General features: G+C 42.0%; 1 pseudogene; it reads right to left on the bottom strand.

Moving 5' to 3' along the window:
* Positions 1 to 5,877: 5,877 nt before the first annotated feature.
* Positions 5,878 to 6,720, bottom strand: LOC110583753 (annotated as a pseudogene).
* Positions 6,721 to 13,899: the final 7,179 nt, after the last annotated feature.

Raw genomic sequence — 13,899 nt, 5'->3', positions numbered from 1 at the left:
TGGCTCACAAAGTGGCTACATTTAGCAAGAAAAATGATTTGAGGACAGAACACTTTTAAATCAATTTTTAGTCTTTAAATGACTCCAATCTCCGGTCTCTCCCCACGTTTTGACAAACGGCTTTGGCTTCTTATCCACATCAGTTTACTTGACCTCCTTTTTCCATCAACTACCAAAATGAAAACTCTGCTTCGAGAGAGTGAGGGAGCAATTTTAAACATCCCTTAGCAATGAGGCAGAACATGCTATAGCCATCAAGTTCTAGTTGTTCATTCTATTTATTGAAAAAAGCCTGTAGCCTGATTTCTTTTATGCAAGTACATTTGAGCAAGCAAAGTTTATAGAGATGACTTATCTCATTACATTAGAAGAGTGATTTGCTATCTCAGCATCTATAAGCAATTTTAACAGACATTTCTGGATGAAGAAAAGCTTTTGTAAATATATGCGAAAGACACGATTTCATCAAGCATTAAATTGGAGGTGCCCTGGAAAAATATTACATTTGTGCATTCAATTAGCTTGATTGTGGCTGAATTTTGTCCACTGAAGGCAGCATTTCTGCAGAAAAACAGAAGCATTCCCTACGTCAGCAGGTTTCCTAAAACAGAAAAGCACACTTTCCCCCTTTGCAAGTCTTCTTTTGCATTTGTGCTGTTCCCAGCTATGCGTCCCTAATCAGGCTGCTCAGTCTTGTTCTCCACAGTAGAGCGCAAGGGGAGAGTAAACCAGAAGCCACTTTATTTAGGTGAAATCCAAAGCCAACAATTCCAACCTCAAATAGTCTGTACCCGGTCTAAGAGCTCGGCAAGCCCTGGGCAAAAATGGGACTGGTCAAGATGGACTTAAGTTCTCCAAACTTCTCTTCCTGGTCTCTGCAGGGCCTCTCCCTCCTTCGGGGTCAGTGGGATGCTGTTTAAGCTTTGGTATGGCTGTTAACCCATGTCCCTTTCCTGGATGTGAGTTTATAGGGTCAGCCTTATCTTGGAATGAAAGTTTTGACTACTACAGGAATGAAAGGCAGTTGAGTACAAGAGGGCTTTCTTGGACTCCTAAAATCACAGTGAAGAAATGAGCTAAATGATCACCAGCCCTCCCCCTTCTCCTCCTTGTTGCAGTTGAACAACCTGCTTTCCATTAAGAAGAAATAAACCAGGGGTGCCTCGGTGGCTTAGTCAGTTAAACATCTGCCTTCGGCTCAGGTCATGATCCTGGAGTCCCAGGATCGAGCCCCGAATGGAGCTCCACCTCGGCAGGGAATCTGCTGCTCCCTCTCCCTCTGCTCCTCTCCCCACCCCCCCACCCCCCGCTGTGCTTTCTCTTTCGCTCACTCTATCTCCCAAGTAAATAGATGTTTTAAAAAAAAAAAAAAAAGAAGGGGCGCCTGGGTGGCTCAGTCGTTAAGCATCTGCCTTCGGCTCAGGTCATGATCCCAGGTTCCTGGGATCGAGCCCTGCATCGGGCTCCCTGCTCATCAGGAAGCCTGCTTCTCCCTCTCCCACTCTCCTCCTTGTGTTCCGTCTCTCGCTGTGTCTCTCTCTGTCAAATAAATAAATAAAATATTTTTTTAAAAAATTAAAAAAAAAAAAGAAAGAAACCAGAAAAGGCATAGTATGTCGATGGAACCTGGCTGTGGGGGTGGCTGTTATTTTTAAACAACAGGTGATGACAAATGGAAGTTTCCTAGCTATAATCCATTATAGCCCAAGGCTATTATACTTGTAAGAACATTTCTAAATATTGATTAAGAATTAGGAAGGAGTTTGGATCAGGAATTGAGAAATGTTTCTAATAAGTTTTAGGTTTTTATGTCAGAGAGTTTGCCAGATTTCAAATTTGACCATGGATTCTTGAGTTTGGGAGAACCAACTTGGTCTTAATGGATCACCTTGGTTCTTTTTTTTTTTTTTAAGGTTTTATTTATTTGACAGAGAGAGAGAGAGAGCTCAAGCAGGAGGAGCAGGAGAGGGAGAAGGAGACTCCCTGATAAGTAGGGAGCCCAGTGCAGGACTAGATCCCAGGATCCTGGGATCATGACCTGAGCTGAAGGCAGACAATTAACCGACTGAGCCACCCAGGTGCTCCGATCACCTTGGTTCTAGTAGATATGAACTCATATATGACTAGACATATTTTTTAAAAAGATTTATTATTATTTTTAGAGAGAGAGAGAGAGCACGTGCAAGCATAAGCAAACAGGGGAGGGGCAGAGGGAGAGGGAGAAAATCCCAAGTAGACTCCACGCTGAGTGTGGAGCCCAACCCAGGGCTCAATCTCATGACCCCAAGATCATGACCTGAGCTGAAACCAAGAGTTGGATGCTTAACCAACTGAGCCACCCAGATGGCCCTTGACTAGAAAGACTTTTAAAGTCTAGAGTTGAGCAGGTAATATGGTACTTCAGTCACTGACTCATTCATTGACTTATTAATTTAGTGAACAGATATACCTACCATGTTCTGGTGACTGAACTAAACACTGGAGATTAAAGAAGAACAAGGCAACACTGGCCATGTAGAATGAAAGGGCTAAGATTGAGGAAGGCAAGGTGATGTGCTTGGGGGCCCATAGTAGCTGATCCTCCCCCAGGATGAAACATCTGGAAGATTTCTGGGAGAGGCAGTCCTCAAAGCAGGATTTATTTGGGGGGGGGGTCATGGTGGTGGTAGTGTTTTCTTGTTATTTTTTTTTGTTTTTGTTTTTGTTTTTGATGTACAATAATTGTAGAAAGCTGGAAAATAAAGAAAAGCATAAAGAAGAAAATCAACTTCAACCACAACCAATTATTGTTGACATTTTGGCAGGATGACCTGTTTGAGAATTAGTTCTTCCTTAGCAGTAAGCACATCAGGAAAGAAAGAGAGGCAATTTTTCCTCCTCCTCAAGAGGGAGGGCTGGGCTTTAAGCAGTGAAAGTCAGGCTTTCTTTGCTGAAAGAGTTAAGTGGCTTTTGATTTTTCAAAGTCTAGTTCAAGAGGATGTAGGCCTGGATTGTTCTGGGTGATGGTTCTGGGTCCCTGGGCCAGCTGGCTCTCCAGAGACTGAGCGGGACAGTGTTCAGGTGATAGGGATGGTGTCTGGCTCCCACACAGTGCATGAGAGTGTCTGAAGCTCTGATGGGGGATCAAAAACCGCTCACAACAGTATTGGTTATCTCTGGGAACGTCTCCGTGACTGCGTGTGGCGCATAGTGAATGAGGCCCTGCCCAATGTTAAAATCTTTTTTCCAATCTTGACCTGATTTTATCCACATCTTTCCTCAGTTACCAGAACAGCTCAGGTCCCATGGTGAATTGCTGGAAGGGAATCTTTTTCATGTTTAATTTCTGACTTCTCTCTCTCTCTCTCTCTTTCTCCCTTTTTCCCTCCCTCCCTTCCTTCTTTCCTTCCTGGCATTTTATGATCTACATAATATATCCCAGATAAATCATAGGAGGTATTCCTGACCCCTCAGAGCTCTATAATTTAGATCTAACTTTGTGCTTTGAAGAGCCTAAGTTAGTTTAATTTTGTAAATCAGTAAGGAAAACAGGATCCTATTAGAGTCATAAAACAAGAGAAGAAAAATGAAGGATGTGCTCTGGACATCATATTCCAGGTTGCTAGAAAAAAAAAAAAAAAAAACAACAGTGATTTCAGAGCATAGATTTTAAAAAAAGGAAAATGTAGAATCAAAACTTTTCAGCTTGGGCGCCTGGGTGGCTCAGATGGTTAAGCGTCTGCCTTCGGCTCAGGTCATGATCTCAGGGTCCTGGGATCGAGTCCCGCATCAGGCTCCCTGCTCCTTGGGAGCCTGTTTCTCCCTCTGCCTTTCTCTCTCGCTCTGTCTCTCATGAATAAAAAAAAAAAAAAAAAAACTTTTCAGCTTATCAGTGGGATAACTGCCAGTTCTTTTAATATGAAGTTTCCATGTAGTTACTATCCGGCCTCTAATATTAATAAATACAGAGTCAGATAAGGTGTGTCAGTCTTGTTCCCAGCCTCCAAACCTCACATGGAAATTCGGGCCTGGCTAATCCCTGGTTTCAGACCTATGCTGGCCTGAGCATGGTATATTTACCCAGATGTGTCTCCTGCAGCTCCTGGGAATCTGGTGGCCTCCGTACTGCTCTGGGAAGGAGTAAGCTATTCCTGGGGCTCAGGCTCTGTCCCCAGCACTGTACCTGGCCCCGATAACCCTGGCCTGGTAGGAGCTGAGATCGTTATAACTTGTCTTCTGCCCCGGTCAACTGACCTCATCTCCCAGCTACCCTAAGCCCTGGGTTTACATGATCCTTCTCCCTATATCCCGGAAACATTCCTTCCAATCCCAGTCCTACTTTGCTCAGTTCCTTAATGAATGTCCACGTAACAGGGGCAGCCATCCTTAAAGGATGAGCTCTGCCCAGGATTGGAATATTCCCTTTATCTGAGCAATACTGTCTGTTTCCATTGTCACAGTTAACTATTTGCCTCTACTTAGAACATATTCCATGGTCCCTTGCTTGCTCTGCCTTACTATAAATAACCAGCCAAGCAATGATAAATTCAGAGATGGTAACACAATTTGTTTATTTGGCACAAAAACAAGTTACACAAGTTCAGAGATGAGAGAATTACTTTTTCCTCTCTTCTCTCATCCTCCACCTACTGCTCTGCCAGAAACTCCTCCCTTAACATTAGTCTTTGCATTAAGACATTGCCTCCATGCAAACATATTAATTGGGAGGGGTGGTTCTAATTAATCTCTTAGCATACTTTATAGCCATTTATCATTTCTTTTAAAGAGACTGTGGCTCTTAAAGAATGGGGATGTGGGATGTGAGGGTTTTTTTTCCTTTTACTCTTTTTATTTTGCACTAGAAACAACGACAACCAGTAATACACTGATTTTCTTCACATTAGTATGGATTTTAGGAAATTATTGCTTTTTTCCCCTGGAGAACCAACCTATAGACAAAAAAGAAGTAGTACCACATTGTAAAATCTGTAAATCCCAGAAGTCAACAGCTTGAAGACAATCCCCAGGGGAGGGAAGAAAACAAGTGTCATGAGAGATGAGACAAGCATATATAGGGAAAGCATGCTAGGGGAGTGACTGTTTCAATGCCTCTCACCCAGACAATAGGTACTCTTTTTTCTCCTGGCACCCTCTGTCACCACTTAAAGGGGTCATTTTTGGTCTGTGGTCTGCAGAACCCTTTTCAACTGACACAGGAGTTGCTTTGAGGAGAGGTGCAGTGAGAAAGTACGAATAATAATCAAAATCCAAACTCAGGGAAGAACACACAGTGAAAAGGAAACCCAGAAATGTCAACATTTTGCTACTTGAACCAACTGCTTCCATTGGACCCAAGAGGGAGTCTGGAAAACATCCGAGAGTTCATATCAGCATATATCTCATGTCCCTACAAACCCTAGAGGGTTACTTTGCTGACTTGACGGTGATCAGCTTATGCCCTGAAGCAACAGAGACAGGTACCAAGACTGCCAAAGTTAAAAAAAAAAAAAAGTGGAAATTGTGTTTCCTCAGAAATGAATTGGCTTTGAAACTGCCTGGTCTAGCAAGCCCTTTCTCCCACATAGCTGCAGGTTTTATTGCCTTACACTTGAAATAAAAAAACGAACTTTGAGGTATGAGGACTGGGCAGTCCTGAGAGGACAGGGGGTCTGAAAGTGCAGTAATCAGCACAGGCTGTGCTCCCCTTTTACCCCAAGAACCTATCCCTGAGCTGTCTGAAGTCCTTTGCAAGCCTGGTAACCACTCACTATCCCACTGGAGCAGCGTGAGAGAGTGAGCTCTTCAGTACTGCACAGATATGAAATGTCCATGAATTTAAAAAACAAAATCACCGTTGTGTTGGGCTATTTCCCCCATCCCAGTTTTAGTAGGATCTCGCTATGGCCATGCGGCTCCTAGGAGCTCTGAGACCATCTGGTTGGTGGACACTGTCACCAGCACTTAAGTAGGGAATGTGCAGTAGGAACCCTGCACAGTAGGGCTCAGTGTCAGCATCTGCCAGTGGGCTGTAAATGAAAGCTGGCTGCCTCCTCTTGGCTGGAGGGAACCTGTGGGGTGGGCATGGAAGGCAGGATCTCAGATTCAAACTGCAGGAGCTGCTGGCCCATGAAGCCAAAGTTGGGCTAGATCTTCATGAGGTAAGCCACACAGATGGTAGTTGAACGGAAGATCCCAGCCTCACAGTGGACCAGGATCCTGCCTCCCGTTTCACCGACATGTCAGTGACGTCCAGTGCTTCCTAAAAGTGGGAGCTAAGTCAGCCATGTGGCTGTCTTCTACCGGGATCCGTTTATTGTGCAGGTGGGTCATGCAGGCCTTGGATGTTCACCCTGAGACATTCAGCAGGGCAGTGACGTGCAGGTGGGCGAGCAACTGGCGCTTGGATACACCGTGGGCACTTCCAAGGTAGAGGACAGTAAGCTGGACGTCCTGGTCATCAGCCGGCCACAGCTGATGTCCAGCACAGGTTTTGCACACTGGCTGCTGAGCGTTCTCTTGTGAAATGGGTTTTACACCCACGCAATAATCAAGACATTCCGAGTAGGAAGTCTCACGCGCTGCTTTAGGGATGTACGCCCGCGAGCCAGCGGCCAATGGGGAGCCGAGTAGGGTGCCCGCGGAGCTGTCCTCACGCAGCGTCAAGCCGCCACGCAGCCGCCGTCCTCCAGACGCCATGTTGGGCAGCACGTAGTGCGCAGAGTCCGCACCGCTGGCCGCCATCGTGCCAAGAGGAGGTTGGCTGGCGGCGAGAGGCACACGTTCCGGTCGGCTGAAGCCAGCTGGGCCGCCGTCGAGCGCCACGAGGCGCGCGGGTGTCCGCGGCCGGGGTGCCGGCTGGGAGGCCCAGGAGGGTGAGCCGCGGGGCCACAGCCACCCACTGGGTCTTTCCCGCCCCTTGCGTTGCGGCCGGTCGGAAGCCAGGCCGGGAATCTTGAATGAGGTATGAGCGTAACAAAACGTGCAGCATAACTGCAAACTAAATCGAAGTAAGACATTTAACTGGAAGGGCCAGTTAAGATGGGTCGTTAATATACTTCTGGTGTATTTTATAATGGAACTCTGGCTTAGATATCACAGGTTTCGAGGACTCCTCAGAGATAAGTACATCACCCCCCCCCCCCCCCCCGCCGTTAAGAATCCAGGTGTGAGGGTGCCCAGTGGTTGCGCAGTGTCTGGAGGCAGCAAGTCCCTGGTGAGGAGGCCATGGGGCAGTTAGGATGATTGGCTCATCCCCAGCACGGTTCTGTTTTCCTTGAACCCCATTGTGAGCCTGGGAGTTCACGTAAGCTGAATTCTTTCCCGGGAGTCTCCCCACTGTGCTCGATGGGTCTGCCCCCCTCTCCCCCGCCCCCCCCCCAGGAATAGTACTATTTACCTCATAGGGTTGTGATGATTAAATGAGATAATTCAGGTAATGTCCCTAGCACAGTCCTTGGTATAGTGGAAGTATTTAATCAAATAAATCAATTTCAAATATAATCAGGTAGACGATATATAAATAATACTGTACAATATTATTAGAGATTTGTCTCTCAGAGACCCAGGAGAGGCTTTCCACTGTATGGTATTTGCACGGGGCAGTGGACTATAGTTTCAGGGGTCCCAAGTGGCTTGTTCCCCTTCTGTGGCTTGTTTCCATTTGGGAATTTAGCCTCCATGAGAACTTGGCCTTTTCTCTTGTCATATAGTTAGCTTGGAATGTGCCTCCTGCTTCATTCCTTCCTATCTGAAAACACGTCACAAGACCTGACTATACAAGCCCATCTAGGAAATGTACAGTGTTTGGATCTTAGTATGGATGTCCTTGAATTTATTTTATAGCTAACATCATTCATATTCTTGGCAGTGAGACAGGATCCCTCCCCCACTTTTTTTTTTCCTTCATGCTTCCATCAACTCTGGATCATATCAAGTTGGTGAATATATGTTAGCTGATGTTGAGTAAGAAATGTTTTGTGATGGCCAGTCTCTCCTGTTGTGAAAATCATTTAACTTGATGACCTAACACAGATTGGTTTTTCTTTCTTTAATTTTAATTCCAGTAGAGTTAGTGTACAGTATTACATTAGTATAAGGTGTACAATATAGTGATTCAGCAATCCTATACATTACTCATTGCTCATCAAGATAAGTGTACTCTAAATCTCCTTCACCTATATTACCCATTTCACATCCACCTCCCCTCTGGCAACTACCAGTTTGTTCTCGAGAGTTAAGAGTTTGTTTTTTGGCTTGTCTCTTTTTTCTTTGTCCTTTTGTTTTGTTTCTTAAATTGAATGAAATATGAGTGAAATCATACGGTAGTTGTCTTTCCTCTGACTAACTTATTTCACATACCATTATACCCTCTGGATCCATCTGTGTTGTTCCAAATGGCAAGATTGCATTTTTTTTTTTTTATGGCTGAGTAATATTCCATTGTATTTATATACCACATCTTCTTTATCCATCTGTGGAGGGACGGTTAGGTTGCTTCCATATCTTGGCTATTGTAAATAATGCTGCAGTAAACATAGGGGTACATTTATCTTTTTGAATTAGTGTTTTGTATTCTTTGGGTAAATACCCGGTAGTGGAATTACTGGATCATATAGTAATGCTATTTTTAATTTTTTTTTTTTTTTTTTTTTTTAGATTTTATTTATTTGACAGAGAGAGCACAAGCAGAGGGAGAGAGAGGGAGAAGCAGGCTCCCCGCCGAGCAAGGAGCCCGATGTGGGACTCGATCCCAGGACCCTGGGATCATGACCTGGGCCGAAGGCAGCCGCTTAACCGACTGAGCCACCCAGGCGTCCCTATTTTTAAATTTTTGGGGAACCTCCATGCTGTCTTCCATAGTGGTTGTACCAATTTGCATTCCCATCAGCAGTGCAATTTGGTTCCTCTTTCTCCACATCCTTGCCAACACTTTTTTCTTGTGTTTTTCATTTTAGCCGTTCTGACAGGTGTGAGGTGATATCTCATTTTGGTTTGAATTTGTATTTCCCTGATAATGAGTGATGGTGAGCATTTTTTCATGTGTCTGTTGGCCATCTGAATGTCTTCTTTGGAAAAATGTCTGTTCATGTCTTCTGCCCATTTTTGATTGGAGTGTGTGTGTGTTTGTTGAATTGTAGCAGTTCTTTATATATTTTGGATAATAACCCTTTATCAGATACGTCATTTGCAAATACCTTCTCTCATTTAGTAGTCTTTTAGTTTTGTTGATTGTTCTTTTGCTGTGCAGGAGCTTTTAATTTTGATGTAGTCCCAGTAGTGTATTTTTGCTTTTGTTTCCCTTTCCTCAGGAGACATCTAGAAAAATGTTGCTAAGGCTGTTATCAGAGAAAGTACTGCCTGTGCTTTCTCCTAGGATTTTTATGGTTTCAGGTCTCACATTTAGGTCTTTAATCCATTTTAAGTTTTTTTTTTTTTTTTTTAAAGATTTTATTTATTTGACAGAGAGAGACACAGTGAGAGAGGGAACACAAGCAGGGGGAGTGGGAGAGGGAAAAGCAGGCTTCCCGCAGAGCAGAGCCTGATGTGGGGCTCGATCCCAGGACCCTGGGATCATGATCTGAGCCGAAGGCATACGCTTAACGACTGAGCCACCCAGGTGCCCCTCCATTTTAAGTTTATTTTTGTGTATGGTGTAAGAAAGTGGTCCAGTTTCATTCTTTTGCATGTTGCCGTCCTGTTTTCCCAACACCATTTGTTGAAGACACTGTCTTTTTCCCATTGCGTATTCTTGCCTCCTTTGTCAAAGATCAGATCAGTTCCTTTAGGGAGAGGAGTTAAGGGCTTACTTTCTGGAAACATGTGACAGTGACTGCAATTGAATAATGGTAGTAAAAGCTGTAGGAAATATCAAGCTGCCTAGATTCTGGGGAGTTTGGTACCACAAGATCAGAAAACATGGAAAAGGCCAGGAAGCCATCAGAGCCTGTTTTCTGTTCTGCATGGACATGTTAAACCAGCATGGTGAATCTTAATTTTCAGAGGTACCTCTCAGGCTTGTTCTTGTGACCAAGTCCCTTTGAGTCACTACTGGGGACATCACAGAATAATGATCCATCTTACATGTGTTATATAATCCAGGAGCAGTTTTCTTGATTGAAAATTCTATAATCGTATGTGTACAGGTTCCATGCCTCAAAAATGTATACATAGAGTATTTATAGGAAGTGATATCTACAGTGATGGTCCTTCTTGTGCCTGTCCTCACCTCCTTTCCTGGAGCTGGCTCTTACTGAGGCTAGGTTGTAGAAGGAGGCCTGTGGAGGACTTCCCTGTTAGCTCAATAACATATAAGAAGGTTTGCTAGTGGGAATTAACCTTTTCCGAATATAGAGTTTGATTGCCTTTTAGTCCTCTCCATTTTCTCCGTTCTCTGGACTTGTACATGGAGCAGAGGATACTTGCTCCATGTATATCGAAGGAGAGCTATGGAGGGGTTTTGGGGAGAGAGAAGGGAGTGAAGGAGTAAAAGAAAAGGAAGAGCAAAAGAAGGCAAAAGGGCAAGGTGAAGAGAAGGGAGAGAGGACATCTTTTTCAGGGTGTCTGTACAGAGCTGGGGACTAAAAACCATTTGTATGAGCCCATGAGCCAAATTGAGGAAATTAGAGAAGAAACCCCCAAATCTCTCTCACCAGAAAGGCTTTCTATTGGTTAGAATATATTGCTTGAACATGGAATAAGTAGCTGTTTTTTTCTGGAATTTATGTTGGTATTTGATAGGATTATTCTCTAACCCACAATAAAGGACTTGATGTAGAGATTTTGTACATTCTGAAGTTTTTGGTTTCGTTTTTGTTTTTGTTTTTTTACGTAAATCCGTTTACTACCAGGACCTTTGTTTTGTCAATTAATCCACAGTAGCTAATAAAAACAGTATTTTCCTGAACTTATTCTGTGCCGGGCACTGTGTTAAGTGCTTGATATAGATTATGACATTTAATTTTTATGGTATGCCTAAGAAGTAGGCTATCATGAGTCCATTTGACTTAGAGAGCTGAGGTTCAGAGACGTTAAGCAACTTTCTCAAAGTTGTACAGCTAGTGAAAGACAGAGCCCAAATATCTTATTCTAATACCTTTGTTGGTAATCAGCTCACTCTACTGCCTCTGCAGTAGAATTTTAATAAAAATGGAAGAAAAGTCTATCCATTAATTGTGTGTGTGTGAATTGGGAAAAGACTCAACCTTTTTTAAAAAACTTAAACTTTTGATTTTAGAATAGTTGTAGATTTACAAAATTATTGTGAAATAATATAGAGTACCTGTATTCTCTATACCCAGTTTCTCTTTTTATGAACAACTTACATTAGAATGATATGTTGGTCATAATAAATAAACCAACATTGATATATTATTATTAACTAAGGCCCATAGCTTATTCAGATTTCCTCTTACATCTTTCTTCTGTTCCATGTTCCCAACTAGGATATCACACTACATTTAGTAGTCCTGTGGCAGTTTCTCAGACTTTTTTGGTTTTGGTTACCTTGACAGTTTTGAGGATTACTTGTCAGAGATTTTGTAGAGTGTCACTCAGTTGGAACTTGTCTGATGTTTTTCTCATGATTAGGTTGGGTAATATATTTTTGGAGGAAGACTGCAGAGGTAAAATGCTATTTTCATCATCTTATATCAAGGGTCATCCTATCAACAGGACTTATCACTGTTGATGTTAATGTTGATCATCTTGCTAAGGTAGTGTTTGTCAGGTTTCTCCCCTGTAAAGTTATTCTTTTCTTCTGTTTCCATGCTGTTATCTTAAAGAGCTGGGAGTTACGTGCCACCTCTTTCAGGATAGAGTATCTACACAAGTAATTTGGAATTTGTCACAGTGGATTTGTCTCTTTTCCTTATTTATTTATTCCTATAATTATATAGTCATTAATTTATGTCAGTATGGATTCATGGATATTTATTTCATACTTTGGGTTATAATCCAATACAGCTTTATTTTATTGCTCAAATTGTTTTAGCTGTGGCTACTGGGAGGTCTTTCAGCTGGCTCCTGTGTCCCTGTGATACATCAAGTTAGAATTTTTTTGGAGCACTTTCTTACTCTCTGGCACTACAAGATGCTTCAGGATCATCTTGTGTATTTCCTGCTCCAGTCCTTGAATCTGCCATTTCTCCAAGCAGCCCTGGTTTCCTTCCCTGGAGAATTAGTATTAGAAACCAAGATATGCACATTAAGTGTGCTCATTGCTGTTGGAATGTCATTGCTTCTAGGTCCTCTCAGCTGAAAGAGCAAGAAAATATATGTGTGTATACTAACTTGTGTATATACACATCTATATATTTTTCTATATGTAACCATCTGTATGTACATTAAACTAAACATGAGTTCATATTTGTATCTCCAGCTCTAATTTATTGTTACATGGATCATTCTAACTTCCTTCCTTTGTTCATCTGTAAATTCTCACTCCAACAGTGAGAAATCTGGTTCCTGCCATTTACCATTCATTCACTTAGCAATATCAGAATTTTTTATCCAAATCTCCAAGGAAAACAGCATTACCAACTGGAGTACAGTGCTGTGTGCAGTTCCTTTTTACTTTGGTGTTATAGATTCTACTTATTTCCCAAGTTGCTTGAGTCAGTACCATTTACCTCCACCCCCTTCAATGAGGTTCACACATTTGTAAGATAGTTAATATAGTTGGTTTGTCACATTTTGTATTCCATTCTGGGATCCTCTGTCCTCCTAAGTAATTTTTTTCTAATTTTCATCTTGTTTACAGTAACACAGAGAAGAGTTTCAACACCCCCAGAATTCACTGCACTTCATCTACTCAACTTCACCTTCCTAACTCCTGGCAACCACTGATCTGTTTACTAGTTTTATAGTTTTGCCTTTCCAGAATTTCATATAATTGGAATCATACAGTAGGTAGCTTTTTCACGCTGACTTCTTTCATTTAGCAATATGCATTTAAGAATTACCCATGTCTTTTCGTGTCTTGATGGCTGTTTCTTTTTATCACTGGGTAGTATTCCATTGTCTGGATGAACCACAGTTTATCCATCTACCTGTTAAAAAGGACGTGTTGGTTGCTTCCAATCCGTGCAGATATTTGTGGGAATATAAGTTTCAGCTCATTTAGATAAATACCTAGGAGTACAATTGCTGAGTCATATGGTGAGACTTTGTTTAATTTTGTAGGAAACAGCCAAACCGTTTTTTAAGATGGCTGTACCATTTTGTATTCCCATCAGCAATGAATGTTTCTGTTGCTCTGTATCTTTGCCAGCATTTGGTGGTGTCAGTTTTTTGGATATAGTCATTGTAATAGTTGTGTAGTAGTATCTTGTTTTTACTTGCGGTTCCCTAATGACAAATGATATTGAGCACATTTTCTGTGTTTGCCATCTGTATATCTTCTTTGGTGAGGTGTCCAGATCTTTGCCTGCTTTTTATTCTGCCTTTTTTTTTTAATTGTTGGCTTTTAGGGTTTGTTCATATTTTGGATATATTACAGTATTTATATATATACTGCAAATATTTTCTTTCAGTCCATCTTCTAATTTTTTTCCAGTCTTCCAGGCTTGTTTTTTCATTTTCTTAACAGTGTCTTTCACAGAGCAGAAGTTTTAATTTTAATAAAGTCCAACTTATCAATTTTTTCTTTTATAGACTGTGCTATTGATGTTGTATTTAAAACCTCATTACCAAACCCAAGGTCGTGTAGATTTTCTCTTATGTTTTCTTCAAGAAGTTTTTATATTTTTTCCATTTCACATTTAGGCCTATGATCCATTCTGAGTTAAGTTTTGTGCAAGGTGTAATGTCTGTGTCCAGGTTCATCTTTTTTGTATATGGACATTCAGTTGTCCTAGCACCATTTGTTGGAAAGCCAACATATATTTCATTAGAAAAATATTTCTGTCCAGTTTGGGGAACTAG

The sequence above is a fragment of the Neomonachus schauinslandi genome, chromosome 9, assembly GCF_002201575.2.
Source record: "Neomonachus schauinslandi chromosome 9, ASM220157v2, whole genome shotgun sequence".
Classification (NCBI taxonomy): Eukaryota; Metazoa; Chordata; class Mammalia; order Carnivora; family Phocidae; genus Neomonachus; species Neomonachus schauinslandi.
Note: the sequence above shows the minus strand (reverse complement) of the source record. Positions and strands in the feature narration are given on the sequence as shown.